The sequence below is a fragment of the Sturnira hondurensis genome, unplaced genomic scaffold, assembly GCF_014824575.4.
Source record: "Sturnira hondurensis isolate 20B ecotype Veracruz unplaced genomic scaffold, ASM1482457v3 Scaffold0006213, whole genome shotgun sequence".
Lineage (NCBI taxonomy): Eukaryota > Metazoa > Chordata > Mammalia > Chiroptera > Phyllostomidae > Sturnira > Sturnira hondurensis.
Window position 1 is genome coordinate 846,816 of NW_028078844.1, and position 13,677 is coordinate 860,492.

Genomic DNA, 13,677 nt, shown 5'->3' on the forward strand with positions numbered 1-13,677 from the left:
CAAAATCCCACAGATACCACATCGTTTCTCCACCAGCCTGAAGCCTGTGCTCAGCTCAGGCACCAGTGTGATCCTGTTAAAACATGAGTCACTTCATGTTAATCATCTGCTAGAAATCATCTGATGGCTTCCTATCTCAGTCAGAGAAAAGGGCAAAATCTATAAAATGGTCAACAAGGTCCAAGTTAATTTTTTCCCCTACCTCATCACTTTTCTCCTTATTTGCCGTGCTTCAGCCATTTTGAGCTTGCTGTTTCTTGAACACACCAAGAATGTTCTCACCTCAGGGCCTTTAAATCTGCTTTCTTCTCCCTGGAATGCTTTTCCCTAAATATCCTGCTCTCACACTCCTATGGAACTTGGCTTCAGTATCACTTTCTCAGTGAGTGCTACCTGGACACCTTATTTAAAAGCACTTGCCCTATCCATACTCTATCACCTTTTCTGTTTCACTACCCTCCCACTCCCTCCAACCCTCACCCAGGATTTATTATCTCCCAATAAACAATATATTATTTATTTATTTTTCTGTTTTTTCCTTTACTAGTATATAAACATCCTAGAGGCAGGAATGTAGGAATGTATATTCACTGCTGAGCAAAGGACCTAGTACATAGTAGCTCCTAAGCTAGTGTTTGTTATTTGAGTGAATCAAGAGGTAAATTTTACAAGCGCAGGAACCTTTTTGGCTTGTCCATTACTCTGGCCCAAGTGACTAGGACACTGTCTGGTTCACAATAATTTTTCAATAACTATTTGTTGAAAGGATGGATAAATGAATCAAGGTAGAAACAAAAAAAACTGTGTGGTACGATCTCATGGCACTGAGCCACCAGTCAACCCCACAACTCCCCGAGGTGACTATCCAAGTTGTTCATTTTTATCTTCATTTGGCTCTGAAACGATCTTAGACTGAAGCATGATTAATTATGGACTTCAGCCTTAGCTGAGCCCTTACATGCTTCCAAAGGATAGGAATAAGCCTGGGGAGGGTGGTGTGTAGGCTGGGGAGGGCAGTGAGAAAAGGTTGGCATTATAACTGCAAGGCCAGTAATTTTGTCCCATTATCTATTGGGTGCGATTCATTTTTTCATTCAACAAATATTCATAAAATTTCTTCTGTGTGCTGGATGCTAGAGATACAATCCATTCATTCATCCTTTCACTTTACAATGCTGAATGTCGCTCCTGTTCTTTCAGCTCCAAAATGTCCTTGCATGGTGATAAGTGTCCAGATACAAGGATTGGAGTCTGGGCCTCAGGGAATGGTAAGAAAACTAACTACAATGCCCTTTTGGAGGGAGGAGGCAACTGGGAGGGGCTTGTTCAATTTGAGATTAGGGTCCACTTGTAGTCTCACCTGATCCATAAGGTACTTTGCATCCAAAGACATAAGCAAAGCCCAAAACTATTCTGGATTTAAACTTTCTTTAAATGGTATGTTACTTGAGTCTCCTTTAATGATAAAAAACCTGTCTTTATTCCTTCTACTTGGTTGCCAGTATCTTACTTGATCTAAAAAACTAGAGGATTCTTTTATAAAATTCTGTTTTACTACTTTAAGAAACTTTGTCTTTAACCCTGCTGGTGTGACTCAGTGGTTTGAGTGTTGGCCTGCAAAACTAAAGGGCTGCCAGTTTGATTCCTAGTCAGGGCTCATGCCTGGGTTGCAGGTCAGGCCCCCAGTTGGGGTGCATGAGAGGCAACCATACACTGATGTTTCTCTCCCTTTCTTTCTCCTTCCTGTCCCCCTCTCTAAAAATAAAAATAAAATAAAATAAATACTCATAAAACACTTAAAAACAGAAACTTTGTCTTTATCATTTGTTTTGCTTCTGATGGTGAGATTTATATTAACAGCTAGAAATAGATTTTGAACTAGAAGCTGCTCTTAAACATCCAGTAGCTAAACTACATTGGTATCCAGTAGCTATTTATTTCATTCATTGTGTGTTTTTGCATATGAGGAGAAAGTCTGTTTTCTCCTTCCTTCAGACACCATCCTTATCTTTTTTTCTTAATGCAGTTTTCCTGTTTACTACATGCCTATACAAAAAATAGCAAAAATCTATCATGTAGTAGGATATAGAATTCTCTACACTGGTGTGAATGGAAGTGAGGGCTAGGCATATGCATTATTCTTTTCAAAAGCCTGATTGTGAAAGGAAGCCAAGAAGGTGGAAGCAGAGAAAGATATTGGGTTAAGAGGGGACTTCTAAAATAGGATGGGAGTGACTATACCATGTATATATGGCCAGAGTGGAGTCGTGGAGTCATTTGGGAGGAAGAGATTCAGACTATATTGAAGAGGAAGGAAATAATTACATAATGAAAAAGGAATGAATTAATGTGCTGAGAGGGTGGAAGATGAAACAAGAGTGAGGGAGGAAGTGGGCTTGAAGAGAGTGTTGAAGGCTTAGAACAGCCCCTAAAGCCAGTAGATCAGGGTTGCCCAGAGGCCCAGGAGAACATTGCTGAGCTACTGGTAGAGACCCTTATGTGCTCAGAGGCAGGGGGATAGGGATCCCCCAGGTAGGGATCCCACTTCACAGGGACTGGAGTTAAAAATAGTTCTTGTGAAGGCCTGACCCAATGCCTGGCACATAGAGGCAATTAGGGGGTGTAATAATTATTGAATCCATGGATCACTTTGGGGGTGCTAATGTAAGAAAGTCCGAACCTGTAAAGAATTTTCATAAAAATTTATTTGAGTCAAACAGAGGATATGCCTGGAAGAAAGATCTCGACAGACTGAGATAAATGCTTCGAAGAAATGACAGTTTCAAACTTTGTTTATGCATTTGGATTAAGGAGAGAATATAAGAATTGTATAAAGTGAGAGAAAGTGAGGCAGGGATTAGATTACAAAATAGTTAAGATTATGTGCTCTGTGGAAGATGATCACCAGAAGGAGGGGTCTGAGAAGGGGCATTTAAAAGGTTTGTTGACCTGGATGTGCAGAGAAACAGTGGACAGGCATTCCTTAAAGCAAAGGGAACACTTTTATTGAAGAATTTATACGTCTGGGATGTGACTACCCACCATGACCTGCCCAGTTAAGATTTATCATCAGATCACCCTGTTAGGTTACTTTCCATAGAACCCTTTTCATCCACAGGAGAAAATATGTATTAAAAATGTTCCCTAAAACAATTTTGGAGCAAAAATTGCAAAATAGTGTAAAAACTCCTGTTTACTTTTCAATCATTTTTACCAGATGTTAACATTCTACTATACTTGCTTTATTACTTATTTTATATGTCTCTCTTTCTATGTGTGTACATATAATTTTTGATATGTTTTAAAGTAAGTGGAGATATAAAGACACTTTACCTCTAAATACTTCAGTATTTCCTAAACACACACACACACACACACACACACACACACATGCGTGCGCATGCTCTTATATAACCACAGAGTAATTATTAAAATCAGGTAATTAACATCAATCTAAGACTATTATCTAACCTAAAGACCTTATCCAAATTTACTTTGATAAAAATTTAAAAAGTGAATTATTATACCTGTCATCTTTGAATAGACTAGAAGAGATCCTTTTTTAAAAAACTATGATTGTATATTCTCAGTGAATCAGTGCAAAGTTAATTTAAAAAGCACATTTTTAAATGAAACTTAACAACCATATATTCTTTTTTTAATAATATTTTTAAATTTAATTCTTGTTCAAGTACAGCTTTCTGTCTTATATTCCCAACCCTGCCCGCCCTCCACCCCGTGCTCCCCACCTCCCTCCCATTTCCTCCCCCCACCCTTAGTTATTGTCCATGTGTCCTTTACACTTGTTCATGTGAGTCCATCCCCTTTTTCCCTATGATTCTCTCCCCTCTCCCCTCTGGACCCTGTCAGCCAGTTCTGTATTTGAGTGTCATTGGTCATATTTTGCTTGCAGGCTTGTTTGTTTTGTTTAGATTTCTGTTAACGGTGATATCATATGGTATTTGTTTTTCACCGCCAGGCTAATATTGCTCAGCATAATGCTTTCCAGTTCCATCCATGATGTTGCAAAGGGTAGGAGTTCCTTCTTCCTTTCTGCAGCATAGAATTCCATTGTGTAAATGTACCATAGCTTTTTGATCCAGTCATGGACCGATGGGCATCTAGGTTGCTTCCAACTCTTGGCTATCGTGAATTGTGCTGCTATGAACATCGGGGTGCATAGGTTCTTTTGGATTGGTGCTTCAGGGTTCTTAGGATATACTCCTAATAGTGGAATTGATGGGTCAAAATGCATGTTCATTTTTAGTTTTCTTAGAAAGTTCCATACTGTTTTCCATAGTGGTTGTACCAGTCTACAATCCCACCAACAGTGAACTAGGGTCCCCTTTTCCCCACAACCTCTCCAGCACTTGTTGTTTGTTTCTTTGTTTATGATAGCCATTCTGACTGGTGTTAAGTGGTATCTCATTATGGTTTTAATTTGCATCTCTCTGATAGCTAGTGATATTGAGCATCTTTTCATGTGTCTCTGGATCCTCTGTATGTCCTCCTTGGAGAAGTGTCTGTTCAAGTCCTTTGCCCATTTTTTAATTGGGTTGCTCATCTTCTTTGAGTGGAGTTGAGTGAGTTCTTTGTATATTTTGGAGATTAAACCTTTGTCTGAGGTATCATTGGCAAATATGTTTTCCCAAGCTGTTGCTTCTCTTTTTATCTTGATACTGTTTTCCTTAGCGATGTAGAAGCTTTTAATTTTGATGAGTTCCCATTTGTTTATTCTTTCCTTTATGCCCCTTGCTCTAGGGGACGTATCAGTAAAAATATTGCTGCATGGAATATCTGAGATTTTCCTGCCAATGTTCTCCTCTAGGGCTTTAATGGTTTCCCGGCTTATATTTAAGTCTTTTATCCACCTTGAATTTATTTTGGTGTATGGTGTAAGTTGGTGCTCAAGTTTCATTTTTTTGCATGTAGCTGTCCAATTCTCCCAACACCATTTCACAGACTATTCCAAAAAATCCAAAAGGAGGAAACCTCCCCAACTCTTTTTATGAAGTCAGCATCATCCTAATTCCAAAGCCAGATAGAAACACAACAAAGAAAGAAAATTACAAGCCAATATCGCTGATGAACATAGATGCTAAAATCCTCAATAAAATATTAGCAAATTGCATCCAACAATACATCAAAAAGATCATACACCACGACCAAGTGGGATTCACCCCAGGGATGCAAGGATGGTTCAATATATGCAAATCAATAAATGCAATACACCACATAAACAAAAGCAAAGGCAAAAACCACATGATCATATCAATAGATGCAGAAAAAGCTTTTGGTAAGGTTCAACACCCATTTATGATAAAGGTCCTCAGAAAAATGGGAATAGAGGGAGCATTCCTCAATATAATAAAGGCCATATATGAAAGACCTACAGCCAACATCATACTCAATGGGCAAAAACTAAAAGTTTTTTCAGTAAGATCAGGAACAAGACAAGGTTGCCCACTTTCACCACTTCTATTCAATATAGTATTAGAAGTTCTAGCCACAGCGAGCAGACAAAACAAGGAAATAAAAGGCATCCAAATCTGAAAGGAGGATACAAAACTGTCATTGTTTCCAGATGACGTGATAGTGTACATGGAAAATACAATAGCTTCTACCAAAAACCTGCTCAAACTAATAAATGAATTTGGCAAAACAGTGGGATACAAAGTCAATATCCAGAAATCAAAGGTATTTTTGTATGCCAACAATGAAGCAGCAGAAGCAGAAATCAAGAAAAAAAATCCCATTCAATATAGCAAAAACAAAAATAAAATATCTGGGAATAAACCTAACCAGAGAGGTAAAAGACCTGTATGCAGAAAACTACACAACACTGAAGAAAGAAATCAAGGAAGACACAAATAAATGGAAACATATACCGTGTTCATGGATTGGAAGAATTAACATCATCAAAATGTCCATACTATCCAAAGCAATTTACAGATTCAATGCAATACCTATTAAAGTACCAATGGCATATTTCACAGACATAGAACAAACACTTCAAAAATTTATATGGAGCCATAAAAGATCCCAAATAGCAGCCGCAATTTTGAGAAAGAAGAACAAAGTAGGAGGGATCACAATACGTGATATCAAACTGTATTACAAGGCCACTGTAATCAAAACAGCCTGGTACTGGCACAAAAACACCACATAGACCAATGGAACAGAACAGAGAGCCCAGAAATAAACCCAACTCTCTACAGGCAATTTATATTCAACAAAGGGGGCAATAACATAAAATGGAGTAAAGACAGCCTTTTCAACAACTCTATATTCAATTTATAAAAAGTGGATTGATTTAAAATTGTTTGCAGTGGTTATAGGAAAAGGCTCAGTCTATTAAAATAAAATTGCTAATGGGGTTTTTGGTAAAGACAAAAAAAAAAGATGCCTGGGTCATTGTTTTTACAGTAATTTGCCATGGTACTCAGGATGATTTTAGAAAATTACTAATGGAGATGTAGAAACAGTGACTATTACAATTCTCGATTCTTCTTGTAAAATGAGGAATTTTTATTCTAGCATGCAAAAATGTCAAGATGAGTCCAAAGAGGAGGGATACATTGTTCTGAGACCATTGTCACACTTAATAGCCAGGGCCCCACAGTCAGGGAGAAGGCAAATGGCCTATCTTTCCAATGCTAAGAAGGTTATAAAATTTCTGGGCAAAGAGCAAAATTACAACATGATGGATGGGCAGCCATTTTAAAGGAGAACTGACTGAGCACTGCCCTCTTTACGACAGCTTCTCATAAATACTTAGAGTGTCCTGGGCAACTCTGCCCATTTCACTCAGTTCCAAGGGAGTAAATATTTATATTCTTTATAATATATATAAGTTTTCTTTGCTCTTGTCTATTTATTTAAATTACAAAGGCAATACACTAAAAATTCTTACTCTATTAAACTGAATCTTATGAAGTTTCCATTTTTGTAGGTCAAAATGGTCAAATAGTGGCAATATCAAATAGCCCAATCTAATAAAAGAGGTGTAACCTAATAAAAGACTCAAACAATACAAAATATACAGAACAAAATGTTAAATGTTGTCTATCCTTACTCCTAATAGCCTTCCCAGAAGTAACATCTGTTAAGTTTTTAAGTGTATTCTTCTATTTTTCTAAATACTTATACCATATATATATTATATATATTTAAAATGTGTACATGGGCTCAATCTATATGCATTGCTTTATAAACCGCACTATGCATGTGAGATTTTTGCATGCCAGCAGCTTTGGTAAATATTGTGTAAGTATTATCATTTCATGGAGATCATAATACATATTTATTTTACATTTGAAAAAATTTCTAGAAATGAAATAGCAGGACTAAATGTATATTCATTTGCAACTTTATTAAGTACTGCCAAATTCCTTTCCAAAAAGAGTTTACCAATTTATTCACTAACAATGATTATTTTCCTGCATTCTTTCTTATAGTAGGTATTATAAATCTTTTAAATTCTTATGAGTCTGATGGAAGAAATATAATATTAAGTTAATGCGTATTTTCTTGATTACTAGTGAGGTCAGACAACTTTTGATAGGTTTTTATTGGTCATTTGTATTTCTTCTGCCAATTACCTTTTTATAACCTTGATTTGTATGCAGATTGAATATTAATCCTCTATTTGTTTTATGTCTTATTATTTTCTACCAGTACTGTTTTTTAACTTTATTTATGGTAAATTTCATTATTAAAACTTTTAAAAATTTTATTTAATTAAATTAATCAATCTTTCCCATTCTGAATTCTAAAATTTTAAAATTTAGGAGGACATTTTCATTCTTGGAATTATAAAACTGTTTTTTGTGCATGTCCTTAGTCTAATTTTTAATTTTATTTTTCACCTTTAGTTTTCTATTACATTTGCCTTTATTATTATCATTATTATTGTGTGTGTGTGTGTGTGTGTGTGTGTATGTGTGTGTGTGTGTAGAATTTGAAGAAAAGGTTTGGTTTTATTTTTTTCCAAATGAATATTTATTTAATACTATTTATTGAATATCTTTTCCTAACTGATTGTAAATGCCAAATTTATGGATTATAACAAAGTCCTATTTATAAATAAATCTGTTTCTGGACTCTTCATGGTTTATTTATCTACATGTCTAAACATCAATATCATGGATATAATAATTACTATAGCTTTAAAGTATTTTAAAATATGTGGCAAAGATATTTCATTTTATAATTCTTTTAAAAAATCTTGGCTATTACCTGGTATTTTCTTTATATAAAATTTAGCATCAGCTAAGAGTCATACAATTCTTGTTGAAACTTTATCTAGTTATTGCATTGAATGTGTGATTGAATGAATCGTACATTCAATCATTCCAATGAATGAATGATTGGGAAAAATGGATATTTTTAAAATTTGGAGTTTTTCCACCCAGAGATTTACAATTTTTATACTTATTTTGGTCTTTAAAAACAGTCCTTATTTCCCATAGTCATTTTCTCTATTGTTTTCTTTTATTCTTCCTGGCAGGTTTATTCTTAACTGTTTGTAGTTTTGATGCTATTATGAATGGAATAATTTTCATAATGCTTTGTAATTTATAAAGGAAAGAGAAATAAAATTGTTTTGGTACATTGATCTTATATCTGACCATCTTATTGCAATTCCTGTTTGTTTTAATAGGTTTTCACTGACTCCTTTTAATATTTTAGATAATCATTGGGAAATTTGGGAAATAGGGAAATTTGTCTTTTCTGATGATTTTGCCTCTTTTTTTGGTAATATTATTTGACAAGAATTTCCAGGATAATGTTGAATAGCAGTCATTTTAAGGATCCTTCTTTCATGTCAGAATTTAATGGGAATCTTTGTGTTTCCCTTTTAAGTATGGTGACTACTAGGTGTTTCACTAGAATATTCTTTAACCATCGAGTTTCTAGCCAGTTTTAACATAGCTTTCTATTTTTTAAAGTCACATTTTAAAAGTTACTGTATAATATACATATACTAATATGCACAGATCTTAAGCATTCAGTTGTGTTTATCCATTTAGCCACAACCTCAAATAAGATGTAGATTATTACTATGATGTCAGAGACTTCTCTCATATCCCTTTCCAGAGGACTCTGCTTTCTGACTTCAATACCTGTTGATTAGTTTTGCCTGTTCGTGGACTTCATTTAAATGAAAACATGTTATGTATTCTGTTGTGCCTGAGTTCTTTTGCTCAACATAATGTCTGTGAGAGTCATACCTGTTGTTGCTTGTCAGTAGTTGCTCCGTTTTACTTCTCATATTCCATTATAGAAATATACAACAATTTGTTTAGCTATTCTTCTCTTGATGGACATTTGGGACTGTTCCACTATTTGGCTGTTATTAATAAGGTTTCCATAAGTGTTCCTACAAAAGATTCCTTTATTTTCAATGAACCTGTGTTTCACTTCTCTTTGGTAAATACCTATAAGTGGAATTATTGGTTCATATGTAAATATCTGTTTATAAGTTACTGCCAAAGAGTTTTCCAAAGTGTTTACACCATTTTATGTACCTTCCAGTAACATATGGGATTCTAGCTGCTCTTCATCTTCTCCAATATTTGATGTAGTGAGTCTTTGTTTAAGCCATTCTAATCTGAGTGAACTGCTATCTCATTCTGGTTTTAATTATTTCCACGATGACATTGAACACTTTTTCATGGGCCCATTGGCCATTCACATAAGTGACTGTTTAAATCTTTTGCCTATCTTTTTAGTCGGTTGTCTTTTTATTGTTGGTTTTTAGGAGATATTTATATATTTGCACTATAAATATTATTTGTCATATATTAAAACTGTGAAATCTGTTTGTTCCCTATTCTGTGACTTAAGTATTTATTTTTATGCTAACTCTTGAAAAGTAGAAAATTCCAAATTTGATGATATTTGTTAATATTTTATTTAGGCTTTTTCTTTCTCTTTCAAGAAGTGTTGGCTTACTCCTAAGGTAACAAAGATATTTTTCATTGTTTTCTACAAGAAGCTTTATAGTTCTGGCTTTTATAGGTAGGTGTATGATTTATTTTAAATTAATCTTTGTATATAGAGTGAGATGAGATCAAGGTTCCTTTTTTTCTTTATGTATGTCACATTTTTTACTTTAAATAATTTTTATTTTTTAAATATAGTTAACATACAATATTATATTAGTTTCAGGTGTACAACCCAGTGATTAGGCATGCCTTACTAAGTAATCATCCCAATAAACCTTGTATCTACTGACACCATGAATGGTTATTACAATATTATTGACTATATTTACCATGCTGTACTTTACATTCCCATGATTATTCTGTAACTACAAATTTGTACTTCTTAATCTTTTCACCTTTTCACGCATCCCCTCAAACCTCTCCCATCTAACAATTGTCAAAATTTTCTCTGTACCTATGAGTCTGTTTCTGTTCTCCTTGTTTATTTTGTTTTTTTAAATTAAATTATTGATAGATATGAATTCATATTTTTTATCTTTCTTCTTCTTCTTAAAGAAGACTGTAACATTTCATGTAATACTTGTTTGGAGGTAATGAATTTCTTTAGCTTTTTCTTGTCTAGGAAGGTCTTTATATAGCTTTTGATTGTAAATGATAGTTTTGCTGGGTAGAGTAATCATGGTTGTAGGCCCTTGCTCTTCATCACTTTGAATATTTTTTGCCACTCCCTTCTGGCTTGCAAAGTTTCTGTTGAGAAATCAACTGACAGTCTTACAGGAGTTCCCTTGTAGGTAACTAACTGCTTTTCTCTTGATGTTTTTAAGATTCTCTCTCTGACTTTAACCTTTGGCATTTTAATTATAATTTGTTTCAGTGTGGTCCTCTTTGGGTTCATCTTGTTTGGGAATCTCTGTGTTTTCTGAACTTGCATGTCAGTTTACTTCATTAGGTCAGAAAAATTTTCCATCGTTATTTTCTCAAATAGGTTTTCAATTTCTTAATCTCTCTTTTCTCTTTCTGGCATCCACATGATGTGAGATGTTACATTTGAAGTTTTACACCTGAGTCTCTTTGTAATATCCTCATTTTTTATTCCTTTTTTTGCTGTTCTGATTGGGTGTTTTCTGCTTCCTTTTCTTCTAAATCTATGGTTTGATCCTCTACTTCAGACACTCCACTGTTGATTCTTCCCACATATTCTTCATTATTTTTTAAACATTTTATTTATTTATTTATCTTTAGAGGGGAAGGAGAGGGAGAGAAATATCAATGTATGGTTGCCTTTCGTTTGTCCCCTGCTGGGAGTTGGCCTGCAGGGAACTGGCCTGCAACCCAGGCATGTGCCCTGACTGGGAATTGAACCGCGATCCTCTGGTTCGCAGGCCTGTGCTCAATCCACGGAGCTATGCCAGCCAGGGCTCATATTCTTCATTTTATTTAATGTAGTCTTCATTTCTGACTGGTCCTTTTCTATGTTTTTAGTTCAGTTTGTATGTTTTCTATTTCTTTGTTTAAAGTCTTACTGTTTGCCTACTCTTCCTCTCAAGTTCATTGAGCATCCTTATAAACAGTGTTTTGAACCCTGCATCTAGTAAATTGCTTAGAAGATTCCAGCAGATTTTGTTTCATTTAATTCCTTTTCTGGAGTGTTGTTCTATTGCTTCATTTAGTATGTGTTTCTTTTTTGTATTTTTCATTCTCCGTTTTATTTTTAATATATTTTATTGATTATGCTATTGCAATGTCCCATTTTTTCTCCCTTTTATTTCCCTCCACCCTGTATCCCCCTCCCACTACCACTCCCCCACATCAGTTCATGTCCATGGGTCATACATGTAATTTCTTCATCATCTCCATTTATCTTACTATTCTTAACCTCCCTGTATATTTTATACCTACCATTTATACTTCTTATTTCCTGTATATTTTCCCTGGTTCTTCAGCCTCCCTATTGATAACCCTCCATGTGATCTTTATTTCTGTGAATATCTTCCTGTTCAGTTTGCCTAGTTTTTTTTTTTAGGTTAGGTTGTTGATAGTTGTGTTTGTTGCTATTTTACTGTTTCTATTTTTGATCTTCTTCTTTTTCATAGATAAATCCCCTTAACACTTCATGTAATAAGGGGTTGCTGATGATAAACTCCTTTAATTTGACCCTATCTGGGAAGCACTTTATTTTCCCTTCTATTCGAAATGATAGCTAGATATCATTTCTATTTGCTAGATAGAGTAATCTTGGATGTACGTACTTACTTTTCATGACTTTGAGTACTTCTCTCCAGCCCCTTCTTGCCAACATTGTTTCTTTTGAGAAATCAGCTGATAGCCTTATGGGAAATCTTTGTAGGTAACTGTTTCCTTTTCTCTTGCTGTTTTTAAGGTTATCTGCTTATCTTTAATCTTGGGTAGTGTGATTATGATGTGCCTTGCTGTGTGGTTCCTTGGGTCCATCTTTTTTGGGACTCTCTGAGATTCTTCGACTTTCTGGAAGTCTATTTTTTTTGCCAGACTGGGGAAGTTCTCCCTCATGTTTTCAAATAAGTTTTCGATTTCTTTCTCTTCCTTTCCTCCTTCTGGCACCCTTATGATTCAGGTGTTGGAATGTGTAAAGTTATCCTGGATGTTCCTCAGCCTCTCCTCATTTTTTTTTTTTGAATTCTTGCTTCTTGATTCTGTTCTAGTTGAATGTTTATTTCTTCCTTCTGGTATAGACCATTGATTTGAGTTCCAGTTTCTTTCCCTCCACTGTTGGTTCCCTCTACATTATCTTTTAATTCACTTTTCATAGCCTTCACTTTTCCCTCTGTTTTGTGACCATACTTAACTATTTCTGTGAGCATCCTGATTACCAGTGTTTTGAACTCTACATGTGAAATGTTGGCTATCTCTTCATTGCTTAGTTGTATCTTTTCTGGAGCTTTGACCTGTTCTATTATTTGGGCCATATTTTTGTCTCTACTCACCTGTTATATAGTGAGGGGCAGAGCCTTAGGTGTTCAGCAGGGTGGGGCAACCCATTTCACTCTGTTGTGATGCTGTAAATGGGGGAGGGGCTGAGAGAGAACAATGCCATTTGTTCAGCTCTTTGTCAGTTTTCAGTCACTTCCCCTACTACCCACAAGTAAATTGGGCCCTTCTGGTGCTGACTCCTGGGTGGGTGGGTTCGTGTACATTTCAGGACCCTGTGGGTCTCTCAGACAAACTCTCTTGTGAGGCTCAGAGTTTCTTCCACCACCTCAGTCCCCACAGGTGTTTTTCAGTTAGAGGTTTTGAGGCTTTCTTTGCCCATGATGGATTCCTGGGTTGCATGGTCTGTCTTACTCCCCAGTTGTTCCTCCTGGTTTATCTGCACACAAATGTGGGGCAGCCCACTTTGTCAGCTGCCATCTTGCTGCGAGTCCTCTCCACCCTGGCTGCATGTCTCTGCCCCTCTGACCAGTCTGGGTGAATATTTCTTCTTTAACTCCTTGGTTGTCAGACTTCCATACAGTTTGATTTTCTGACAGTCCTGGTTATTTTTTGCTTTTAAATTTGTTGTTGTCCTTCTTTTGGTTGTATGACATGGCAAAATGTATCTACCTATGCCTTGATCTTGGCCATAAGTCTGTTTTATTTAGTACCTGTTTCTTTGTCTCCTCATTTTTGCAGCTTTTTTTGTGTTTGTTTGTATGTATTAGGTAGAGCTGGTACATCTCCTGGGCTTCGTAGAGTGGCATTATGTAGTAGG